The sequence below is a fragment of the Onthophagus taurus genome, chromosome 1 (genome assembly GCF_036711975.1).
Source record: "Onthophagus taurus isolate NC chromosome 1, IU_Otau_3.0, whole genome shotgun sequence".
Taxonomy (NCBI): Eukaryota; Metazoa; Arthropoda; class Insecta; order Coleoptera; family Scarabaeidae; genus Onthophagus; species Onthophagus taurus.
This window is the reverse complement of record NC_091966.1, coordinates 1,176,033-1,191,744: the sequence shown is the minus strand read 5'-3', so window position 1 is coordinate 1,191,744 and position 15,712 is coordinate 1,176,033. Positions and strand designations below refer to the sequence as shown.

General features: G+C 33.5%; 2 protein-coding genes across 3 annotated transcripts in view; one reads left to right on the top strand and one right to left on the bottom strand.

Annotated features, from left to right (window-relative positions):
- Positions 1-15,712, bottom strand: part of LOC139428963 (transmembrane protein 234 homolog) — a 79,254-nt gene that overhangs the window by 48,717 nt on the left and 14,825 nt on the right. The gene's annotated exons all lie outside the window — the stretch shown is intronic.
- Positions 1-15,712, top strand: part of LOC111416886 (larval translucida) — a 42,223-nt gene that overhangs the window by 17,986 nt on the left and 8,525 nt on the right. The gene's annotated exons all lie outside the window — the stretch shown is intronic.

Here is a 15,712-nt window from a genome sequence, read left to right as displayed (position 1 = left end):
AAAATTATGGATGAGAATAATATTAATGAAAATTGTTCGTAATAAATCATAAAAACATAATTTACAAACGATTTCGTTCCAACAATTTCACACTTTTAGTTATAAACCATAAAACCTCAAAATCCATTTTTGGGAAAATTTTTATTACATCTCGCAGATTAAAAACGCTAGAAGATAATGTTATGGATGGAAATTGTTTGTAATGAACCAATAAAACATTATTTGCAAGCGATTATAGCCCATCTATGGCTATTACCAACCTAGCAGATTTAAAATCCCAAACATATCAAATTTGAGGTATTTAACAACAAAATGGATTTTATCTCAAAAATTAAATATTATGGTTGAAAATAATATTAATGAAAATTGTTCGTAATAAATCATAAAAACATAATTCACAAACGATTTCGTTCCAACTATTTCGCACTTTTAGTTATAAACCATAAAACCTCAAAATCCATAAATTGACGTTTTTGGGAACATTTTTATATCTCGCAGATTAAAAATGCTAGAAGATAATGTTGTCGATGAAAATTGTTTGTAATGAACCAATAAAACATTATTTGCAAGTGATTAAGCTCATCTATAGCAATTACCAACCTAGCAGATTTAAAATCCCAAACATTTCAAATTTAAGGTATTTAACAACAAAATGGATTTTATCTCAAAAATTAAAAATTATAGATGAGAGAGATATTAATGAAAATTGTTCGTAATAAATCATAAAAACATAATTCACAAACGATTTCCTTCCATCTATTTCGCACTTTTAGTTATAAACCATAAAACCTCAAAATCCATAAATTGACGTTTTTGGGAAAATTTTTATTATATCTCGCAGATTAAAAATGCTAGAGGATAATCTAGTGGATAAAAATTGTTTGTAATGAACCAATAAAACATTATTTGCAAGTGATTATAGCTCATCTATAGCAATTACCAACCTAGCAAATTTAAAATCCCAAACATTTCAAATTTGAGGTTTTTAACAACAAAATGGATTTTATCTCAAAAATTAAAAATTATGGATGAGAATGAAATTAATGAAAATTATTCGTAATAAGTCATAAAAACACAATCCACAAACGATTTCGTTCCACCTATTTCGTACTTTTAGTTATAAACCATAAAACCTCAAAATCCATAAATTGACGTTTCTGGGAAAATTTTTATTATATCTCGCAGATTAAAAATGCTAGAAGATAATCTAGTGGATAAAAATTGTTTGTAATGAACCAATAAAACATTATTTGCAAGCGATTATAGCCTATCTATGGCTATTACCAACCTAGCAGATTTAAAATCCCAAATATTTCAAATTTGAGGCATTTACAACAAAATGGATTTTATCTCAAAAATTAACAATTATAGATGAGAGAGATATTAATGAAAATTGTTAGTAATAAATCATAAAAACATAATGCACAAATGATTTCCTTCCAACTATTTCGCACATTTCATTATAAACCAAAAAAAACCTCAAAATCCATAAATTGACGTTTTTGGATTTTTGTTATATCTCGCAGATTAAAAATGCTAGAAGATAATGTTATGGATGGAAATTGTTTGTAATGAATAAAACATTATTTGCAAGCGATTATAGCCCATCTATGGCTACTACCAACCTAGCAGGTTTAAAATCCCAAACATTTCAAATTTGAGGTATTTAACAACAAAATGGATTTTATCTCAAAAATTAAAAATTATGGATGAGAATGATGTTAATGAAAATTGTTCGTAATAAGTCATGAAAACACAATCCACAAACGATTTCGTTCCAACTATTTCGCACTTTTAGTTATAAACCATAAAACCTCAAAATGCATAAATTGACGTTTTTGGGAACATTTTTATATCTCGCAGATTAAAAATGCTAGAAGATAATGTTGTCGATGAAAATTGTTTGTAATGAACCAATAAAACATTATTTGCAAGTAATTATAACCCATCTATGGCAATTACCAACCTAGCAGATTTAAAATCCCAAACATTTCAAATTTAAGGTATTTAACAACAAAATGGATTTCATCTCAAAAATTAAAAATTATAGATGAGAGAGATATTAATGAAAATTGTTCGTAATAAATCATAAAAACATAATTCACAAACGATTTCGTTCCAACTATTTCGCACTTTTAGTTATAAACCATAAAACCTCAAAATCCATAAATTGACGTTTTTGGATTTTTGTTATATCTCGCAGATTAAAAATGCTAGAAGATAATGTTATGGATGGAAATTGTTTGTAATGAACCAATAAAACATTATTTGCAAGTAATTATAGCCCATCTATGGCAATTACCAACCTAGCATATTTAAAATCCCAAACATTTCAAATTTGAGGTATTTAACAACAAAATGGATTTTATCTCAATAATTAAAAATTATGGATGAGAATGATATTAATGAAAATTGTTCGTAATAAGTCATAAAAACATAATCCACAATCGATTTCATTCCAACTATTTCGTACTTTTAGTTAGAAACCATAAAATCTCAAAATCCATAAATTGACATTTTTGGAAAATTTTTTATTATATCTCGCAGATTAAAAATGCTAGAAGATAATGTTGTGGATAAAAATTGTTTGTAATGAACCAATAAAACATTATTTGCAAGTGATTATAGCCCATCTATGGCAATTACCAACCTAGCAGATTTAAAATCCCAAACATTTCCAATTTGAGGCATTTAACAACAAAATGGATTTTATCTCAAAAATTAAAAATTATGGATGAGAACGATGTTAATGAAAATTGTTCGTCATAAGTCATAAAAACACAATCCACAATCGATTTCGTTCCAACTATTTCCTACTTTTAGTTAGAAACCATAAAATCTCAAAATCCATAAATTTACGTTTTTGGAAATTTTTTTATTATATCTCGCAGATTAAAAATCCTAGAAGATAATGTTGTGGATGAAAATTGTTTGTAGTGAACCAATAAAACATTATTTGCAAGTAATTATAGCCCATCTATGGCAATTACCAACCTAGCAGATTTAAAATCCCAAACATTTCAAATTTAAGGTATTTAACAACAAAATGGATTTTATCTCAATAATTAAAAATTATGGATGAGAATAATATTAATGAAAATTGTTCGTAATAAGTCATAAAAACATAATCCACAAGCGATTTCGTTCCAACTATTTCGTACTTTTAGTTATAAACCATAAAACCTCAAAATCCATAAATTGACGTTTTTGGGAAAATTTTTATTATATCTCGCAGATTAGAAATGCTAGAAGATAATGTTGTGGATGAAAATTGTTTGTAATGAACCAATAAAACATTATTTGCAAGTGATTATAGCTCATCTATAGCAATTACCAACCTAGCAGATTTAAAATCCCAAACATTTCAAATTTGAGGTATTTAACAACAAAATGGATTTTATCTCAAAAATTAAAAATTATGGATGAGAGTGATATTAATGAAAATTGTTCGCAATAAGTCATAAAAACATAATTCACAAACGATTTCGTTCCAACTATTTCGCACTTTTAGTTATAAACCATAAAACCTCAAAATCCATAAATTGACGTTTTCGGGAAAATTTTTATTATATCTCGCAGATTAAAAATGCTAGAAGATAATGTTGTCGACGAAAATTGTTTGTAATGAACGAATAAAACATTATTTGCAAGTGATTATAACTCATCTATAGCAATTACCAACCTAGCAGATTTAAAATCCCAAACATTTCAAATTTGAGGTATTTAACAACAAAATGGATTTTATCTCAAAAATAAAAATTATGGATGAGAATAATATTAATGAAAATTGTTCGTAATAAGTCATAAAAACATAATCCACAAACGATTTCGTTCCAACTATTTCGCACTATTAGTTATAAACCATAAAACCTCAAAATCCATAAATTGACGTTTTTGGGAAAATTTTTATTATATCTCGCAGATTAAAAATGCTAGAAGATAATGTTGTGGATGAAAATTGTTTGTAATGAACCAATAAAACATTATTTGCAAGTGATTATAGCTCATCTATAGCAATTACCAACCCAGCAGATTTAAAATTCCAAACATTTCAAATTTGAGGTATTTAATAACAGAATGGATTTTATCTCAAAAATTAAAAATTGTAGATGAGAAAGATATTAATGAAAATTGTTCGTAATAAGTCATAAAAACATAATCTACAAGCGATTTAGTTCCAACTATTTCGTAGTTTTAGTTATAAACCATAAAACCTCAAAATCCATAAATTGACGTTTTTGGGAAAATTTTTATTATATCTCGCAGATTAAAAATGCTAGAAGATAATGTTGTGGATGAAAATTGTTTGTAATGAACCAATAAAACATTATTTGCAAGTGATTATAGCTCATCTATAGCAATTACCAACCTAGCAGATTTAAAATCCCAAACATTTCAAATTTAAGGTATTTAACAACAAAATGGATTTTATCTCAAAAATTAAAAATTATGGATGAGAATGATATTAATGAAAATTGTTCGTAATAAGTCATAAAAAGATAATCCACAATCGATTTCGTTCCAACTATTTCGTACTTTTAGTTAGAAACCATAAAATCTCAAAATCCATAAATTTACGTTTTTGGAAATTTTTTTATTATATCTCGCAGATTAAAAATCCTAGAAGATAATGTTGTGGATGAAAATTGTTTGTAATGAACCAATAAAACATTATTTGCAAGTAATTATAGCCCATCTATGGCAATTACCAACCTAGCAGATTTAAAATCCCAAACATTTCAAATTTGAGGTATTTAACAACAAAATGGATTTTATCACAAAAATTAAAAATTATGGATGAGAATGATATTAATGAAAATTGTTCGTAATAAGTCATAAAAACATAATCCACAAACGATTTCGTTCCAACTATTTCGCATTTTTATTTATAAACCATAAATACTTAAAATCTCTAAATTGACGTTTTTGTACAAATTTTTATTATATCTTGCAGATTAAAAATGCTAGGAGCTAATGTAGTGGATGAAAATTATTTGTAATGAACCAATAAAACGATATTGTCAAGCGATTGTAGCCCATCTATGACTATTACCAATCTATCAGATTTCAAATCTCAACCCAAGAACTAAGTGATTTCCGGTTTCTGAAATTACGAGAAAAATAATTTCTAGTACAAAGAAAATATATGAAGTAAAGTTGTAAAACAATCTATTTACAGAAGAATGTTTTAAATATAGTGGTATATAAATTGAGCAATTTAAACTTGTTTTTCGTTTAATCGATTTAACTAAGCCGATCTTGTTACCATTAATCAACCACTTCTTATAACCCCTGTTGATTTTATTTGACTCAAATATCCCCGATTATCATAAACGAGTCATCGTTTTTTTTATCGTTCGCAAAGCACCGTTTAAAAGCGGGACAATAAATAACCACCGAGTACGGTAATTGGCCGTCTAACAGTCAATCACTCGAACGACTGATAATATACGAGCAGTTCCCATGTCCCGGAGGCCATCGACGGGCTCCGTAGGTCCCGCGGGGCCGTCCATCAGCAGCACCTAATAGTCGTTGGCGCCGATAACTCCTGGTCTGGAAACCTACTGGACGGGGGCATTACAATTAATATGTTTGCGTTTAGTCCTCGTGCCACTACGAAAGAAGCGCGCTCTCGCTCGCGTCCGCATGAAAAAACCGCATCGCCATCATCATCATCGCCAGACGGGCGCAAGAAGATGGTTCTATATTTAGCTAAGCGCACCGCGCAAAAACCGAGGAAGGCAGACGTGATCCGTCGCCTCTTCTTGCGGCGGAAATTCTCGCGGTGCCGTCATATATCCCATTAACGATGGCTTGCTGCCGCTCCCGGATCCCGTACGATATTCACGCAAAAAACTGAACCAACTCTAGTTTCCTATATGTACCTATATATAACTATCGATTACAAGCATATTTCTTTTTATAGTTCCACCACAAGATTCTCTTTATAAATACACCTGAGTGACATCTTTCATTTTTTTTATAATACATGAGCTCTATTTATACCGGGAATTTTATATAAATCGCAAGATATAAATGCAGTAACGAAACTACTATGCACTTGCACTGTCCCAGATAAAATGCAACATAGCTTAATAGTACAGGCATTGAGTAGTTTTGCAAAGGAAAAGTTTTGCTTGGAAAAAGGTGATGACCTTATGACAACCCTGAGTTTTCGGCCGAGTTAAGAAACGCAAGGCTAAACCCGAATGTTTCTGGTTCTAGGTCTAGTGTTAGTTCTACTTTTCTTTCAATAAAAATATACCACAATCTAACACTGAATAACAATTAATACTACAACTAACACTAGACTTAGAACTAGAAACATTCGGATTTAGCCCCACGTCTCTCAAGACGGCTAAACCCGAATGATTCTAGTTCTAGGTCTTGTGTTAGTTGTAGTGGTAGTGCCAGTGCAAAACTCGAACTAACACTAGACCGAGAACTAGAAACATTCGGATTTAGCCACACGTCTCTTAAGACGGCTAAACCCGAATGATTCTAGTTCTAGGTCTTGTGTTAGTTCTAGCGATAGTGCTAGTGTAAGACTCGAACTAACACTAGACCGAGAACTAGAAACATTCGGATTTAGCCACACGTCTCTTAAGATGGCTAAACCCGAATGATTCTAGTTCTAGGTCTTGTGTTAGTTCTAGTGATAGTGCTAGTGTAAGACTCGAACTAACACTAGACCGAGAACTAGAAACATTCGGATTTAGCCACATGTCTCTCAAGACGGCTAAACCCGAATGATTCTAGTTCTAGGTCTAGTGTTAGTTCTAGTTTTAGTGCAATAAAAATATGCAACATCGTGCTATCTTATGCTAACTAGCGCTACCTATCACTGTCACTAGAACTAACACTAGACCGAGAACTAGAAACATTCGGATTTAGCCCCACGTCTCGCAAGACGGCTAAACCCGAATGATTCTAGTTCTAGGTCTTGTGTTAGTTCTAGTGATAGTGCTAGTGTAAGACTCGAACTAACACTAGACCGAGAACTAGAAACATTCGGATTTAGTCACACGTCTCTTAAGACGGCTAAACCCGAATGATTCTAGTTCTAGGTCATGTATCAGTTCTAGTGATAGTGCCAGTCCAAAATTCGAACTAACACTAGACCGAGAACTAGAAACATTCGGATTTAGCCCCACGTCTCTCAAGACAGCTAAACCCGAATGATTCTAGTTCTAGGTCTAGTGTTAGTTCTAGTTTTAGTGCAATAAAAATATGCAACATCGTGCTATCTTATGCTAACTAGCGCTACCTATCACTGTCATTAGAACTAACACTAGACCGAGAACTAGAAACATTCGGATACACTAGCACTATTACTATGTAGAACTAACTTTAGCCGCACGTTTCTAAAGACGGCTAAACTCGAATGATTCTAGTTCTAGGTATAGTGTTAGTTCCAGTTTTACACTAGTACTGTTAATATGTAGAACTAACACTATACCTAGAGCTAGAATCATTTGGGTTTAGCCGCACGTCTCTCAAGACGACTAACCCCGAATGATTCTAGTTCTAGGTCTAGTGTTAGTTCTAGTTTTAGTTCAATAAAAATATAGAGCATAGTGATATTTTATGCTAACTAGCGCTATCTATCACCTACAAGCCGTCTTGAGAGAAGCACGCCTAAACGGAATGTTTATAATTCTAGGTCTAGTGTTAGTTCTACTGCTAGTGTTCGTCCAGTTTTATTTGTTATTCAGCGCTAATAAGCAAGTGATAGTGCTAGTGTAAAAGTAGAACTAACACTAGACCTAGAACTAGAAAGTATCGGGTTTAGCCGTGCGTCCTCAGACATAGTAACATAGTGATATTTTATGCTAACTAACATTGTCACTAGAACTAAGATTAGACGTTTAGAGCTAGAAACAATCAGATTTAGTCCTCTTAAGAGACGGCTAAACGGGATGTTTCTAATTCTAGGTCTAGTGCTAGTTCTAGTGCTAATCTAGTTTTATTTGTTATTCTAGATTGTTGCATATTTTATTGAACTAAAGCGGACGGTACTTTCCCCGTATTGATCCGTTATATCGTTTTATTGCAATGCCAAATTATATTGACATGTTATATTTTTTTTAATTTGGTGATAATCTGTTTTATTCTTTTTCTGGATATAGACCACTGTTGATGTATAGCGTTGGCAATATGTTCTGTGTCTGACTTCTTGCTAGTGTTTTTGCACCTCTGTTGAGTTTTTCTGTTCTTAGCATGTTCTAAATTTTTGCATTACACATCTTTTGCGAATTTTTCCCGATGAGCTATTATGAAGCTAGTATAAAGTCTTAATACATAGATTACATCTTGTACCAGCTGTTTTCTTATATGTTGTATTTTGTCTGCTATTTTTTCCATTACTAGGTTGTGGTTGGTTGCCGATTTTTGCTCTCGTATATTTTCAAAGCTGAGTTTGTGAGCCTATAACAATGGCAAGCAAAAACATAAAAATCATTGAGAAATACATCACGAAATAATTATTCATAATCAATTTGCTCTTCTTAAATCCAGAAATGTCTAAGAGATGAGCAAATAATTACTGGATACCGAAATATTTCGTTACAAAGTAATGTTTTATGAGTCACACTATTACTTTATTTGTTTGTTATTTGAGAACCTTTTAAATGAGTTAATTAAGAAAAACGTTTAGATGTAAATAAACCACCGTGGCTTGTAAAGTTAGCCGGAAGTGGTGACGAGCGAGTGACGGATGGATAGACAGAAGCCTCGGTCGACTTGTATATAATTCGAGAGAGTTTCTTTCGCTGGCGGCGGCGCCAGTAAAACGTTGACCTCGGACAAACAGAAATTAATTTCGCGTGTACGGGAATTTATTATAATAAGCTTTGTAATTGGCGAAAATCCGCCGGGAAATTGCTCGCCGCCGAAGCCGTCGCCGAGTGGCGCCTAATAATGAATAGGTAATTGAAGTTATTTTCGAATCACTTCACGAGGATGTAACCCATAAAACTAAATATAAATTTAATAACCGCTTCACCGGTTATTAATTTTTTTTTATTTCGAAACTTTCTTTCTCAATAAACAAAACTCCCTAATTATAAGTGAAGACGTTGCACGGCGCGTTAAAACCACCTGTTTTGATGCGGTTCTGTAGATTATTGGGTGAAGATACGAGAAAAAGATAAAAACGGCAGATGTTGCTGCCGGTTTTGTTTCGCTCGGGCGCATTCTTCGGGTTCCAAAAAGGCAAAACACGGCCTCTAGTGCAAGAGGCGTCGTCGCAGCATCCTCTCGAGCGACGTGCCGGTTAATTAAATTGATTTACGGCGGGGAATTCCACCGTAATTTAAATTTTCGCCGTTTTGGATACAACCTACCACTACCTGTGGAGACGTCGAACACTAATCATTCCAAAAGATCTTTCTTAACAACTTAGTAGGTACCCACGTTGTAGTTGATCGAGCCAAATAAGCACGTGTTGAATGTGAACCGAAAAATTAATGCCTCGAGAGGCATTAATTAAAAGGCAAAGAATGATAACAAAAGTTTAATAACATCATTTTTATTATATTATTGTGATCATTCCCCACGCAATCTTTTGAGGTTACCATTTATCTCCGAATAAATTTTAACTAAAATTAATTACGTTACAGATTACGATTCAAAACAAAAAATAAAACCTTTAAATTCTGGAACGGTCGACTTTTTCAATTGCGGAAATTTAATTTCCTCCCTAAAACGGTTTACGCAAACTCAAATATGCACATTTTCGTGCGTTATTTACACTCTAAGGTCAAAACAACAATTTTGAATTTACATCGATAATAAGGCGAGTTAGATACTCGTTCAAGCGAAATTAATAGTTTTCTTAATTTTCCTTTCAATTTCGATAATGTAGTGTGAATCTAATTGATTAAAAATGTTATCTCTTGGTATGAGTCAAAGTTCAAATTAAGGATATCTAAATAATTTTGGAATACTGTTAAACCTCGATATAACGGATTAATATGGGGAAGGGAGTGTCTGTTGTATGAAAAATTTTTAATTTGCACAAGAGGTCTGAAGACGCACGGCTAAACTCGAAACCTTCTAGTACTATGATAAAAATAAGAAATTGAAGAATGAACCTGGAGACAAATATCGTTAAGTTTCTAGTACTAGGTTTAGTGTTAGATAGTTTTAGTTCAATAAAAAATATACAACAATTTAATGCTGAATAACAATTAAAACTAGAACTATTACTTGCATTGGAACCACCACTAGACCAAGAACTAGAATCATTCGGATTTAGTCTCCTTAATTTCTAGGTCTATTCTAGTGACAGTGCAAGTGTAAAACTAACACTATATCTAGAACTAGAATCATTCGAATTTAGCCGTCTTTAGAAACGTGCGGCTAAACCCAAATGATTCTAGTTCTATGTATAATATTAGTTCTACATAACCACAGTGCTAGTGTAAAACTAGAACTAACAATAGACCTAGAACTAGAAAGTTTCGGGTTTAGCTGTGCGTCTCTAAAGACAGCTAAACCCGAATGTTTCTAGTTCTCGGTCTAGTGTTAGTTCTAGTTTTAATTGTTATGCAGCGCTAGACCAAGAACTAGAACCATTCGGGTTTAGCCGTCTTTAGAGACGTGCGGCTAAACCCAAATGTTTCTAGTTCTAGGTCTAATGTTAGTTCTAGTGACAGTGCAAGTGTAAAACTAGAACTAACACTATACCTAGAACTAGAATCATTCGGGTTTAGCCGTCTTTAGAGACGTGCGGCTAAACCCAAATGTTTCTAGTTCTCGGTCTAGTGTTAGTTCTAGTTTTAATTGTTATACAGCGCTAGACCAAGAACTAGAATCATTCGGGTTTAGCCGTCTTTAGAGACGTGCGGCTAAACCCAAATGTTTCTAGTTCTAGGTCTAATGTTAGTTCTAGTGACAGTGCAAGTGTAAAACTAGAACCAACACTATGCCTAGAACTAGAATCATTCGGGTTTAGCCGTCTTTAGAGACGTGCGGCTAAACCCAAATGTTTCTAGTTCTAGGTCTAATGTTAGTTCTAGTGACAGTGCAAGTGTAAAACTAGAACCAACACTATACCTAGAACTAGAATCATTCGGGTTTAGCCGTCTTTAGAGACGTGCGGCTAAACCCAAATGTTTCTAGTTCTAGGTCTAATGTTAGTTCTAGTGACAGTGCAAGTGTAAAACTAGAACCAACACTATACCTAGAACTAGAATCATTCGGGTTTAGCCGTCTTTAGAGACGTGCGGCTAAACCCAAATGTTTCTAGTTCTAGGTATAGTGTTAGTTCTACATATTAACAGTGCTAGTATAAAACTAGAACTAACACTATACCTAGAACTAGAATCATTCAGGTTTAGCCGTCTTTAGAGACGTGCGGCTAAACCCAAATGATTCTAGTTCTAGGTATAGTGTTAGTTCTACATAATAACAGTGCTACTGTAAAACTAGACCTAACACTAGAAAGTTTCGAGTTTAGCCGTGCATCTCTAAAGACAGCTTAAATCCGAATGTTTCTAGTTCTCGATCTAGTGTTAGTTCTAATTTTAATTGTTATGCAGCGCTAGACCAAGAACTAATATCATTCGGGTTTAGCCGTCTTTAGAGACGTGCGGCTAAACCCAAATGATTCTAGTTCTAGGTATAGTGTTAGTTCTACATATTAACAGTGCTAGTGTAAAACTAGAACTAACACTATACCTAGAACTAGAATCATTCGGGTTTAGCCGTTTTTAGAGACGTGCGGCTTAACCCAAATGATTTTAGCTCTAGATATAGTAGATTCGGTGTTCATCGCAAATTTTATTTAATAATTAAACTATGTTTAACGATGCAGCAAATTTATTTGTTTTTCAGTGCTACATATGTTTCGGAATTTCTGTCCTTCTTCAGGCATGACTGAAAATACCATGATATTATCAAATTGATTTAACAAGTTAGATTAAAGATTAAAACAATTAAGGAGCAAAAACAACATACAGTGAAATTCCCCTAACTCGAACTTCTATATCTCGAATTATCCTCTAAGGCTCACTTTTACCATCTCTTGATAAATTTTTCCGATAAATAAATTGGCGCTCTTATCCAATGAGAGCGCTTAAAATCGCTGTAACCATGGTAATTATCCCTTAGATAGTTTATCAGGAGGATGGTAAAAATGGACCTAAGTCGAATAATTTTCGTAAGCTCAAGCGTTTGACTAGGCTTCAAATGTGTTTAAATGTGTTTCTCTAACTCGAATTTTCCATAACTCGAAGTTTTCTTCCACTCCCTTAGTGATTCGAGTTAGGGGAATTTCACTGTATAAGGATTAAAAGAAAATTAAAGGAAACAGCTCACCGTCAGATCTCAGAGGAACTCCTTTTTATAATTAAAATTCATTTCTACGTTCATCAATAATTTAGGCGTATATGTTTAGGAGTTTATCCCCTGAACAAATTTGAAATTTGTTAAATGTGAAAAAATGTGAGAATAGTTATTTATGGCTTGAAGATCATGTCATATTTAAAATAATTTGTTATATCTTGATAAATAAAATTCTGAACTACATTTCCTTTATTCCGAAACATATGTAGCACTGAAAAACAAATAAATTTGCTTCATCGTTTAACATAGTTTAATTATTAAATTCTAGCTCTAGGTATGTTAGAGCTAGGTAGTGTTAGTTCTACATAGTAATAATGCTAGTGTAAAACTAGAACTAACACTAGACCTAGAACTAGAAACATTCGGGTTTAGCCGTCTTTAGAGACGTACGGCTAAACCCAAATGTTTCTAGTTCTAGGTATAGTGTTAGTTCTACATATTAACAGTGCAAGTCTAAAACTAGAACCAACACTATACCTAGAACTAGAATTATTCGGGTTTAGCCGTCTCTAGAGACATGCGGCTAAACCCAAATGATTCTAGCTCTAGGTATAGTGTTAGTTCTAGTTTTACACTTGCACTGTCACTAGAACTAATATCAGACCTATTATTAGAAACATTTGGCTTTAGCCGTGAGTCTCTTAAGACTTAACACAATGATTCTAGTTTTACTCTCTAATACGTATAATAATAATAATAATTTATTTAATCACCTGGCTACAAATAGTAGATGTGACAAGTTCAAACCACATACAATATATAATACACAACATACACAATATTCAACAAAGAAAGAGAGAAATTAAATTATGAAGTATGACCTATGCTAGTTGACTAGGACTAATACTAAAATTAAATGACAAGTATTCCTGGCGGTCGTAAAACGCCCTTTCTACAAGCATCATTTTTACTTTATGTTTAATTGAGCTAAGCGTATCAGCTTTTTTAATTGCAGATGGCAAATTATTATAGAGCTTTGGGAAATCATACCATGGACTCTTTTCAAAGAAAGCCGTCTTATGATGACCCAAGCACACCAAACTATCAGATCTAGTTTCGTAATTGTGTTTCATGACAGGATATCTATCGACATGCTCCCGCACATGAACAACTGATTTATATATATATATATATATACTTTGAAGAGTAAGAAGCGAATTGGCCTTGAATGTATCTCTACACGAATCTCTGCAGTTTAGGTCGAAGATTAACCTTATAATGCGCTTCTGTGCTACAAAGGCACGCCGCCACTCCGTCGATCTTCCCCACAATAATATATTGTATGAGAGATGCGAATAACAGAGAGCATAACACGCATCTAATAATCCCGATAGCGGGAGGCATCCCTTCAACTTCAGAATTGCATAGAAGGACGAGTTCAATTTCGAAATCAACATGTTTGTCAAAACTTAGCTGCTCGTCTAGATAAACACCCAAAAACTTGCAGCTATTTGATAGAATGATATCATCGGCTTGCGGAAGCCTTCTCCTCTTATGAAAATTTACAAACACGGTCTTTTTTAGATTAAGAACAATACGATTTTGTTTGCACCAAGCATCAAATGATTCAACGGTATGCTTGACTTTAGAAAAAAGCATATCAGCATCATTCGACGCCAGGGCAATTGACGTGTCATCGGCATACATGACTATGTGGACATCGGAAAGATACTCAGGAAGGTCATTTGTATACAATAGAAAAATTAATGGGCCCAAGATTGAGCCCTGGGGAACTCCCAGTCGAACATTTGATTCCGATGACTCCTGACCAGAGAGGACCACTTTTATTTTTCGTTCCTCCAGAAATGATTGAAGCCAATTTAAAATCGTGCCTCGCAAACCCAAAGCATACAATTTCTGCATGATGTACACTAGTGGCAGCGAATCAAACGCACGCGACATGTCGAAGAACAGACCCACAGCAAAATTACCTTTATCCAGGTTATCGTAGATGAACTCAATAAAATTCAATGACGCAGTCTTTGTATATTTAACCTTTCAACTACTTCAATAAAAATATACAACAATCTAGCGCTGAAAAACAATTAAAACTAGAACTAACACTAGACCTAGAACTAGAAAGTTTCGGGTTTTCAGACGCACGGCTAAACCCGAATGTTTCTAGTTCTAGGTGTAGTGTTAGTTCTAGTTTTACACTAGCATTATTACTATGTAGAACTAACACTATACCTAGAGCTGGAATCATTTGGGTTTAGCCGCACGTCTCTAAAGACGGCTAAACCCGAATGATTCTAGTTCTAGGTATAGTGTTAGTTCTAGTTTTATACTAGCACTGTTAATATGTAGAACTAACACTATACCTAGAACTAGAATCATTTGGGTTTAGCCGCACGTCTCTAAAGACGGATAAACCCGAATAATTCTAGTTATAGGTATAGTGTTGGTTTTAGTTTTACACTTGCACTGTCACTACAACTAACATTAGACCTAGAACTAGAAACATTTGGGTTTAGCCGCACGTCTCTAAAGACGACTAAACCCGCATGATACTAGTTCATGGTCTAGCGCTGCATAACAATTAAAACTAGAACTAACACTAGACCGAGAACTAGAAACATTCGGGTTTAGCTGTCTTTAGAGACGCACAGCTAAATCCGAAACTTTCTAGTTCTAGGTCTAGTGTTAGTTCTAGTTTTACACTAGCACTGTAGTTATGTAGAACTAACATTATACCTAGAACTAGAATCATTTGGGTTTAGTCGCACGTCTCTAAAGACGGCTAAACCCGAATGATTCTAGTTCTAGGTATAGTGTTAGTTCTACATATTAACAGTGCTAGTATAAAACTAGAACTAACACTCTACCTAGAACTAGAATCATTTGGGTTTAGCTGCACGTCTCTAAAGACGGATAAACCCGACTAATTCTAGTTCTAGGTATATTGTGTTGGTTTTAGTTTTACACTTGCACTGTCACTACAACTAACATTAGGTTGTCTCTCAGAAGAAAAATTATATCACTTTGTTTTCTGTATAAAATGTTAAATAATAGTATAAATGCTCCATTAATATTAGAAAATATTGGTTTCTATGCGCCTGCATATTGTGGTAGGCTAAAGAATCTTTTCTATATTCCTCGGTTTTCAACTGAACTGAGACGAAATTCTCCTCTTATTAGAATCCTTTCACTGTACAACACACTGTCGGCTTCTTCCTTCATACCTCTGTTTGGCATTGGTATTAGATCGTTTAAACAACATTTGACACCTTTGATAAGTGCTGCAGCCACCCAGTAGCCAAACTTGATTTTTGTCATTGAATTCTGTAATTTGTGATGTAATTCTGTTCATTTTTTAAAGTTTTGGTTCAATATATCCTCCGCGCGTTCTGTGATGGGTTAATTA